Here is a 10,527-nt window from a genome sequence, read left to right as displayed (position 1 = left end):
CTTCTCTGATTGAAAAAAAAAAAAAAGGGCAGGCCACTAATAACAGTCGGTAATAGTACTTAGAGCTTGGTATTACTTAGAAAAATAAATGATAATGATATTTACTGTGAATAAAGAACAGCTCATAAAAAATAAAGTCAAGTACAAATGCCAGCCTGTAGCTCATGAGATGTGACTCAGGTCTCAATATTTCAGTAACTTTTAGAATTCTTACTTTTTTTTCCTCTTTTATTAAGATATAATTGACAAAAAGCACTGTATAAGTTTAAGGTATATAGCATAATGACTTGACATATATATTGTGAAATGCTACAACAGTTTAGTTAACATCCATCATTTCATATAGTTACAAAAAAATTTTTTTTCCTTGTAATGAGAACTTTTAGGATTTACTCTCTTAGCGATTTTCAAATATAACATACAGTAGTGTTAACTATAGTCATCTTATCGTACATTATTTCTTACTTTTAGAAATCTGATTACATCTTCCATAGAGTGTGATTTTGCCAGTGATGGCATGGTTTAAGTGAAAGTTAATGCTCAACTTGATTTCAAGTTCTGTATTTGGGGCTCCCCTCTGAGAATTCCCCAAATTACCTGACACTCTCCTAGACAGGCAGATCTAGAGTGTCTGGGCAAAGCCAAATATAAGGAGAGGCTGACCTCATGGATCTGTTATGCCTTGTCCCTATTTCTGGGCCCCAGGATCATCCTTGCTTTTTTGACAATAGAGCTACTCTGCTGAGTCATGTGTAACTGAAACCCTCATCTGCAGTTTGTCCTGCTTCTTGCTGGAATCCAGAAAACCTAGACAAGCGTCAGTGGTCTCACCAGGGTAACAGAGGTGGGTAAGAAGCATTCAGGAAACATAAAGACAGAAAGGAAAATCTGAGCGTATGCAATAATTAGTGAGAGGTAGAAGTCTAGAGAAATTAAGGCATGGATCTGCCTCCTTTTATGCGATTGAGGTGTTTATAAATTTGCCTGCAAATCAATTCACAATTCAAATGTAACAGGGAGCTGACCTCTAGGGGAATCTGGATATTGTTCCTTGTGTATAGTAAAGCATTTGTCTGTAATGTTAATACTCACCCTCTAATCTGGCTGTATTATACTGATGCTCCCCTACGTTGGCTTTGAGAGAGGACTATAGCTGTTTCATCAAAGCACCTTGCCTAACAGACAATTAGGCAGAATAAATACACTTCAGGCTGTCCAAATACTCTGCCAGGTTGGAAATATCCCTTCCAGTTGGAATGATTAGGGGAGGCTTTGGTAAAACTTGAGCTAGGGTTCGAAAGTTAGGTAGGAAATTGGTGGGTGGAGAAAGAGCAAGAACTTTGTAAACAAAGGAAGACCCCAGAGTAGAGCAAGAGTTCCAGTCTAACAAGTTCAGTTGGCCATACAGTAGATGAGAGAAAACTGGAAGGGACAGAGGCTCAGATGACGAGCTGGGGTGGGGGTGGGGGGTTAGGAGGTGGAGATGCAGAGAAGTTTAAGGCTAAGGAGTTTAATTTCACTTAGTGAGCAGTTAGAAGCCTTTAGGCAGGATGAGCTGATATAGAAAGAAACAGAGAAGAGAGATCAGTAAGGTCACTACATATCCAGAATCAAGAGAAGGGTCTTTAGGATGGAGGCAGTTGGAACAACAAAAAAGGTCAATTCTAGAGACTCAGAACTTAAGAAACTGGCCCCCGTCTCCATCATCCACTCGGAGCTCCCAATATTACATTAATTAAACCCCTGTGAATAAAGCATCTTTAATTACCCGCTTTTTGTATTAATCTATAACATACACAATATTACTTTGAAAAAACACACATGCAGATTAAAACTTTAAGAGAAATCCCCATCTTCTAGGACGAGATGGCTGTCCTCAAGCCCTCATACACTTAAAGCCTCCCACTGTCAGGGCTTAAACTAGCCCTGAGAGAATGAAAGCCTCTGGTCAGTTTCAGTCTGAGGCAGTGTTATCCAGGTGACAATCTCCAGCAGGCACTTAGAAATTCAGATCTCAAGTTCTACTTACAGTGCAACAGTGTTTCACAAACACGATAAAAATAACTGTATATGTGAAGATGCTCTGTAATGTGGTAAGTGCCATTTGAAACTTCATCTAATTTAAGATTTAATTCTTGGGTCACAGAAAAATAATAGCGTCGAATGCTCCTTGTTAAAACAAAATAAAACAAAAAACCCCAAACCCTGCAAAAACTTTGTATTACAATTCAGTTAGCCTATTTTAAGTAGATTTGCTAAGGGAAGAATTCACCTTGATCAATAACAGAAAAGGTGGAAGAAAGCAGGTTGAAAGGAAGCAGATCCAGGGAAACTGAGCTCCAACAAGGGAAATCATTTCGGCAAATTCAGGGGAGGGTCAGGGTGCCAGTGATAAGGCGGGCAAGCCCGGGGTAGGTTTTGAGGTCCAGGGTGGACGGACTAGAGGGATGGTCATGTGGAAACCCGCCCAGAACCTTTCCGAGACAGAATATTACCCAGGGACAACAGGGGAAGACAAGGGGTAGCGCACCTGGGGGCGGAGCACCCAGCCTCTTCTTGACCCAGGAAGCATCCAAGCCCCCTTCCCAAGGGAGGAGACAAGACAAAGGCTATAGGCGCGCGAGAAGACGCAGAGTGCGCCTGCGCCAAGGAGCGCGCGTGCGCGCTGCGGTCAGTGCCGCGGCCCAAGTCAGGGGAGGAGGGGAGGCCTGGGAAGGGAAGCGCCGAGAGACGAGAGCCGGGAGGCGGGGAAGGGCCCATCCTTGGGGCGCTCGTGCGCGCCTGCTGGTGGCCGGAGGAGAATACGCCCTCGGAGGCCTCAAGGCCCGCCCCTCCCCGGGGGTGGCTCGCGCTCCCGCGGCTCGCGCCTGCGCCGCCCGCCGGCCTCGGGAGCGCGCCCTCCTCGCTCGTGAGCGCGCTCGCAGCCTCCACCACCCACCAGCTCAGGCACCAGCAGCAGCGCCGCCGCCGCCGCCGCCCACCTTCTGCCGCCGCCACCACAGCCACTTTCTCCTCCGCTTCCCTCTACTCCCCTCGCCTGCTGTCGACTATCAGGTAAGCGCGAGGCTCCTCTATCTGCCTCCCCGTCCGCCCCCCCCGCCCCCCCGTGCCGCCGCCCCTCGCCTCAGAGATGGATTTCATGAGGTAGGCATTGGCGGGGTGACGGCGGCGGCCCCTCCTCGCGCCCTCTGCGCTCCGGCCCTGAGATTGGGGCGACCTGGAAGGGGACCCAGGCAAGGGATGCGCGCGCGCGCGCGCGTGTGTGTGTCCGTGTGTCCTGGGGCCGGGGGGTGTCTGCACGACCCGCTTCGCGCGGACCCGGCAGAGGCTGTGCGCACTGGGTGGGGCGCGGAGGGCGGAGAGCCGGGGGAGGGGGCTGCTTTGCACTCTCCAACACCGCCTTTTGCCGCAATGGGCGTGTGACTGTGTGTGTGCAGGGGGTGGATGGGGAGTCCAGTGACGACCCCCGAAACCGAACCTGTGATCCAGTCTCTCTGCCTCGGTTTGCCGTCAGCTCTAAGGAAGGTATGGATCGGGTTCTAGAAAAGATGACTCCCTGCCTGCCCCTCCCTACACCTCCTTGGCAGCGATTCCAGTGGGGCTTTCGCTGCCCTTGGTTTAAGGCGATGGCCCACCCTCGCCTCGTTTTCCTCCTTCAGAAACCCGCAGGGGACATTTGGGGGCTGGGAGTGTCATCGGGGAGATGGGGAGGGGTCCTGGAGCTGTCACTTTAGTCGTCCTTCCCCCCGCGCGCTCCTGGCACCAAGACGCGAGCAGCGCCGTGCCCGAGAGAAGATAGGGCGCGGATCCCCATGTGGAGGCTCGGAGAGGCAGGGGTCATCTGGCCTCGCGATGTGGAAGGACTCGACAGCCGCCGACCCCGGCTCGAGGGCGCGCACAGCCGCAGCCCCGCACAGACGGGCTCAGGGGCTGCAGGTGCATTTCGGGGCGGGCCTCTTTCTCTGCGCTCTGCGCCGGGCGCCCGGCGTGTGCGCTCCCTGCCGGAGGCGCGGGGCTGGCGCGCAGGGCTCGCCCCTCACTGCGGCAGTGGGTGTGGACCCGGGTGGGCGAGGAGGGGGAGGGTAGACTGTGCCTCCTCCCACTTCCACCCCTGCTTTTTTCCCCTCCGAACGCGAGGTGCCATCTTTTTGCGGCGTGTCACGTCTTTACAGTATTATGCCAAGCCGGGTGGCTGGGTTTAGGAGGACAGGGCGGGGACTGTCATGGGGGGGGGGGCAATTAGCGCTGAAATCTTGGCATTATGCTGCTGCCGGCTTGAGCACCGGGGACGATCACCCGGGATCTTCCTCGGGGGCTCGCTGCTTTGTTTGTAGGGCTTACGTGATCTTTTTTGCCAGCACTGGTTTTTGGCTTTTATTCTATGAGGGTGTTTAACCAAGGTCCCCCCCCCCCCGCCCGCTTTTTTGCCCCTCATTTCCGAGCCCTTTGTTAGATCTCGGAACTGTCCAGGGTCGAGGAACTCGAGTCAGCCCCACGGGCACACATGGAACGGGTGTGACCCCGCGCAGCCCCCTCCCAGAGATGGGCCGCGCACCAGAAAGCATCCGCGGGGCTGAAGGGGTGAGATTCGAGCTCTCCGCGCGCCTCGCGGGTGGCCGCTGAGGGACGATGCCCCTCCCCACACCCGGAGCGTCCCGGGGGCCACGCTGCACTGGGCTGCCCACCGAGGAGCTCACAGGCGGGGCCGCTCTTCCCTTCACGCCCTGTTGCTTCTCCTGGCGGGAGGTTGTGAGGAGGGGGCGTGAGGTTTCCTTGGGTGCTGCGGGACACACCCATTTTATCAGGAGGACCGGGGCAGGGGCCGCAGAGGGGCGTTGTCATGGAGACCACGCGCGCGCGGGGAACAGACCTAGGGGCGTTGCCCCGCCCCTTCCCAGAGAAGATTGAGGACCCTGGGATGGGCAGGGCCGCGCACCCTCTGGCTCCGGGAGTACGCGGGAGGGAGACCCCGCCCCCCAACCCTGAACCCGTGGCTCTTCCTAATTGGACTCCGGCGGCCGCAGCCACCCAGATAGGCATCTCTCAAGTATTTTTATTATTATAGCCAAATATTATTTTAGAACTGTGCGGGGTTTTCACTTTAAGAGCCAGAGTTTGCCGTCGCCTTGAAACCGGGAGTCGGGGGTTGGGGGGGGGATGGAATAAGAGGCGGGTACGGACCCTGGCGAACATATTCGAGCCTCGCTTTCCTTCGATTAACCGGATCCTGGCCGGCTTTCTGGTTAATTCTATGGCTGGAAACTGGTGCGGGGGCGCAGTTCTGAGAGGGATGAGCATTTTAGGGGACAAATTGTGCTCTCGAGCCGCGCAGACTGATCTGAATATGCGGGGAATGACTCGTTTTGGGGTCGAGAGCCTGCCCTGGGTCAGGCCGAACCTTCCCGTGGCTTCAGGATCGGAGCAGAGCTGGGCCCGGCGCGGGCGGGTTCAAGGAGAGAGGTTCAAGGATGAATTCGAGCATCTTCCCCGACGCTTCCCCTCCCCCCCCCCACCCCATAGGGCTGGACAGGAGGTACCAGACAGAGCAAGGGTCTCGGAGCGGCTCTAGGAACGCGGAGCCCGCGGCCATCGCTGCCCGGGCTAGACCGGGGCAGAGAGGTCATCTCCTGTCGGTTGCGGGAAAAGGAGCGCGGCAGAGGCAAGTGCGTTTAGTCCAGTGCCTGGAACAAAGCGCCGTCCAGGCGTCCGCGATTTTACTCTCTTTTGAAATGTGTTGGCGGTTTGGTCGGGCTCTCGGGTTGGCAAGACCAGGAGGGGCCGTTAGTGCAGAAATCCTGAGAGCAGGGGGATGGTCCTTCGTATGTGGATCGGGAAACTCCATCGCTGGCTCTAGGCGCGCTTTAACTGAACGCCTTCCTCCCCGGGATCTCGAGGGATGCCCCGTTTGCTCCCACGCTCCGACGCTGAAGCACGGAGCCCGCCGCCGCGCCTGGGTTCCCGGCACCGATTCAAGGGCCATCTCCCATCCCCGATTCTGCAGTAGGTGGGGGCTGTTTTACGTCCCCGTTTGGCGTCAGGCGCTCCGGACCAGTCTCCGGCTGGTCTGGGTTGGGATGGATGATGGGACCTCGGACGGCGACTGCCGGCCTGCCCCTCCAGGCCACCACGCACTCAGGCTCAGCAGGACAGCTTTGAGTTTTATCTGATCCCCATCCCTCCAACTTACCCATCCTACAACAGAAAGAAATGGCTTTCCTGCCATAATTGATTAAGGTATTTTTGTGTGTTTTATGATGTTGCTTATGTTTACTACGTAAGAATTACTTATCCGTTCCTCCAACTCCAAACCTTCCCCTAAATAAATTACACACTTCTCCCAGCCCCAGCTCCAGAGTGACTCTTGAAGCTAATCGATTTCTTGACCAACCTTTGTTTCTATAATAGGTTGTGTTTACTGCAATAACCTGGCTTGACTACTGGGGTTCGGCTTTGGACAATTTGGGGGGAGGGGTTTGTTGGCGCTGCTGGTTTTGGATGAATGACAGCCTGTGACTCTCCGACCTCCTCTGCACATGCCCATCTTGCAAGGGCGTGGCTTTTGAGTGGTTTCTAATATCAGGCACAGATCCCCTGACAGGAACAAAAGAAATGGGTTATTCCCACAAATTACAAGAAGAAAACTTACAGTCAGTTTAATTGAAGAAGGGTCAGATTTATTCCAGTTAGGAAAAGAGCCCCTTCTGTGGAACATGTCCTTTGACCCTCATGCCTTTTGAGAGCTGTGGCAGCCTGCAGATGTGAGAAGATTGGGGTGCCCTTTGTTTAGGCTGAATTTTCCTTCTGCCCGTCTAACATCAGTTCATGAAGCCCGTTTATTGAAAATGTTAAGAAATTGTGTTTTATTCCACCTTCCCTCAGCATTTATGTGTATGGTTTGTGTGGCTCCACAGCTGTGTACATGAAGATATGTTAGTTTTCAATTAGATTGTGCCTTCTATTTAGTTAATTAGTACCTTCCTTACTCTCACTTTGGAAAAGAATCACTCAAAAACAAATAAAAGCACCCTTAGGGGCTTAGTGCAGTACTAGACATACAATGGGTCTTTGGGCCATGCTCATTTAACAAATAAGTGGATAAAATGGGAAAAAGCAGGTCAAAAATGTGGTGAAAAGAAATCAGAATGGGAGGAGGGCATTATTCAAGGTCATGGCATCAAGAAGTTTTGGGGACAAATCCGGTCCAGTTCGTCCCCTGCTCCGTGTTAAAATGACACCCAGAAAGCTGCCTGTGCCCCCTTGGTGCACCTCCACACCTTCCCCTCCCCCCACCCCCACTGCTTCCCTGCCTTCCCCCTTCCTGCTGCTTATGGCCCCCCAGCCTGGTCCCCACTGCTCACCTCACCCTCATTGGCCAGAAGAGTGGAAAGGGGAGAGACCACCCTCCACCCTGGGGGAAGGAAGCCCCTGCCCCGGCACCTTTAGCACTGCAGGTGCTCCTTATGCAGGAGGTCAGAAGGGAGGCAGGAAATCCCCTTTGCCTCTGCTCCTTCTTCTGCCTCCCACTTTTCATCATCTCACTTAGAGGACCCCCCCAAAACCCCTCTACGTGCCCAGAAACGTCCACCTGACCAACCATTCCTAGCTTGCCAGCCTAGGTGTTTCCACTAGTGACCTGGAGCTGGTACAGGAGAGACAGCTCAGCAGGTGAGGGGAAGAGAAGACCCCAACCTCACCAACTGGGCTACTAAGATGATGGTGCCAGCAGGGAGAGGAATTGATGTTCCAGTTGGGACTCAGCTGTTTTCCTGTAAAACAGTGGTTCTCAAGCCCTGGGGCCATTGAGATGTCTAGAGACACTTTTTATTTTCACAACTGGGCGGGGGGCTGGGGGCTGGGGGTGGGGGGGTGCTACTGGCATCTAGTGGATATAGGCCAGGGATGCTGCTAAACACCCTACAAGGCCCCGGGTTCCTAAGTAGTCTGGCCCCAAATGTTACTAATGCCAGGGTTGAGAAGCCCTGCTACGGAAACATTGTTACCTGGCACCATCATCTTAGTGGCATCTTATAGTGGTTGAGTATCTTCTTAGAGGCACTGTTCTAAATTCTCCCCAGAGATTATCTCATTTAATCCTCACAATACCCCCTTTTTGTAGCAGGTTCTGTTATCTCTGTATTACATATGGGTAAACTGAAGTACAGAGAGGTTTAGTTACTCACGAAAGGTCACACTGCCAGTGAATGGTTGAGCTGGGTGTCTAACAGTAGCCCTCTCCCTCTCTCAGCTACACGTGGGCTAAATAGGCCTTTGTGGGCTCGCAGGAACCAAAGCACCATCTATAACACTGACCCAGTGGAATATACTAATTCCAAAACCACTAACTCACACATAAACTTTTGTAAGAGTCTGTAATTGGAGCACAGCCTAAAGCTCAGAATTTCGGCCTTGACACGTGGAACAAGGGATTTCACTCAACCTCTGTGCCTCTGTTTATAAAGCAGGGAAAATACCCTGGAGACCTTAAACCTCTTCCCCCAAATCCAGGATTTCAGGGCTGCTCTGTCATGCAAAGGAGCCGCCAGGTCTTTTTGGTTCCAAGAAGGCTGGAAATCAAGATTGAGGGATCATGCCATAGACTCAGCTATGGTCAAAGTCAAATCACTGAAGTTTTAAGGACATCTGATCCCCACCTTAGATTCTGTACCTCAGAGAGGTTGAAGCTTTGGCCACTCGCCCTGGGACCCAGCTCTGAGCCTGTGGGTATGAGAGGGGTAGGGCGGGCATAGGAAGGACCTCTTGCAAGAATCTCAGTCTCCCTTCCCAAAGGTGGGCCTGGGGGCTTTTCTCACTTCCTAGGGCCCAGGTTCTGCAGTAAATATCCCATTATACTGTGGTGTAGAGGGATGGCCTGGAATCCTCCATCCACAGGATTCACTGCCACTCCGTCCAGCTACGATTGCACTGCTTCCCACAACCGCCTGTGTGGGCGATTGAACACATAAACACATACTGAGCAGACTCACTCTGTTCCCTTGCCAAAGGGATTGCTGTTCAAGACTTCTTTTCCTTCCTCAGGTGCCACGCTCCTGCCACCTCTGCCAGGTTCCTTTCCTGGACAGATGGCCCCCACCTGCGTACAGGGAGGCAGTTTGAGGCCAGCTTGGTGGTTTTGAGCTTTGGGGGTTCTTTGATTAGGAAATGTTCTGTAGATTTAGGACTTGGCTTCTACAGAATGCCAGCTTGAATGACCTCTAGGTGGATTACCTGAAATTGTTTTTGCTTTGTTGATATTTCACTGGGCTCTGTGCTTGCCCCCATCAAGAAGACTAAGAATTAAGCCCCAAGAAATGCATTTTGTGCCTCAGCTATTCAAGAAAGATTTGTGAGTGCCTGGAGGGCAGATGCTGGTTTTCCCTGGACAGGTTCCCCAGCACACGGCAGTGTCCTGCATGTAGATGCAGTAGGTTTGGCCTAATGGTTAAGGGTAGGGGCTTGGATCAGAACTCCTGGGTGTGAACTTCCCTGGTGGCGCAGTGGTTAAGAATCCGCCTGCCAATGCAGGGGACACGGGTTCGATCCCTGGTCCAGGAAGATCCCACATGCCACGGAGCAACGAAGCCCACGTGCCACAACTACTGAGGCCCCAGTGCTCTACGGCCTGCATGCCACAACTCCTGAGCCTGCGTGCTGAAACTGCCGAAGTCCACGCACCTAGAGCCTGTGCTCTGCAACGAGAGAAAGCCCGCACACCACAACAAAGAGTAGCCCCTGCTCGCCACAAGTGGAGAAAGCCCTAGCATAGCAACAAAGACCCAGCGCAACCACCACCACCACCAAAAACAAAAACAAACTCCTGGGTGTAAATCCCAGCTCCCCTGCTCACTGAGGGACCTGAACTGTGTTGTTTAGCCTCTTGGAGAGGTTTTTTTTTTACTGTTTGTAACTAGGGGTACGATAGTACCTATCTCACAGTTTGTCATGGGGTTTAAATGGGGTGACGTAGTGCTTAGCCTAGGCATTGGCACATAATAATGGCTCATTTAACGGTTTCATGGGCAGCAGCCTTGAGTAGACCCTTGTGATTGGATGAATGTGCAAAGGCTTCTACTGACCCTGGCTGTTGGAATCTGTTGAAACAGATACACTGTTACACTGAGTAGGGATGAAGATAGGAGAAGTAGGCAGTTGTCCCTGGAACCAGGTGGTGGTGTTTGGGTGGAAGTGGAGCCCCGAAAATCCAGCACACCCATGTTTAAATGCACACACAGAAGTCTTGCCACAGGCAAGCAGAGTGACTTATCATCTGCTGTCCCTGCTTCTGCCCTCTTCCTTCCTGAAATCTGCTGCACGCTAGGAATAGCCTGTGTGCTCTCCACACCAGCCCGGAGCTGAACCGCCCTTCCTCCCACCAGCCTGGGACTGGTGACCCAGCTTAGCAGGGCAGGTTCCCAGATCTTACTAGTTTACTCTTTGAATAAAACCTGAGCACTAACGAGATTGAGAAAGTAACAGAAATGGAAGGCAGTGGAGGAGAGATGTTACAAATGAAATCACTCAGCAGTGTTG

At 52.7% G+C, this 10,527-nt stretch overlaps 1 protein-coding gene across 20 annotated transcripts in view; it reads left to right on the top strand.

Annotated features, from left to right (window-relative positions):
• The first annotated feature begins 2,717 nt into the window (after positions 1–2,717).
• Positions 2,718–10,527, top strand: part of MAPT (microtubule associated protein tau) — a 108,146-nt gene continuing 100,336 nt past the window's right edge. For 6 of the 20 annotated variants that reach the window (XM_057716594.1, XM_057716596.1, XM_057716597.1 and 3 more), the window contains exon 1: positions 2,719–3,054. The gene's annotated coding sequence lies outside the window, so the exon portion shown is untranslated. Of the gene's footprint in view, positions 3,055–3,437; positions 3,526–10,527 lie in introns of all 20 variants that reach the window. The other 14 variants (XM_057716600.1, XM_057716599.1, XM_057716598.1 and 11 more) reach the window with 8 other exon arrangements.

Source organism: Hippopotamus amphibius, chromosome 17, assembly GCF_030028045.1.
Source record: "Hippopotamus amphibius kiboko isolate mHipAmp2 chromosome 17, mHipAmp2.hap2, whole genome shotgun sequence".
NCBI lineage: Eukaryota > Metazoa > Chordata > Mammalia > Artiodactyla > Hippopotamidae > Hippopotamus > Hippopotamus amphibius.
Note: the sequence above shows the minus strand (reverse complement) of the source record. Positions and strands in the feature narration are given on the sequence as shown.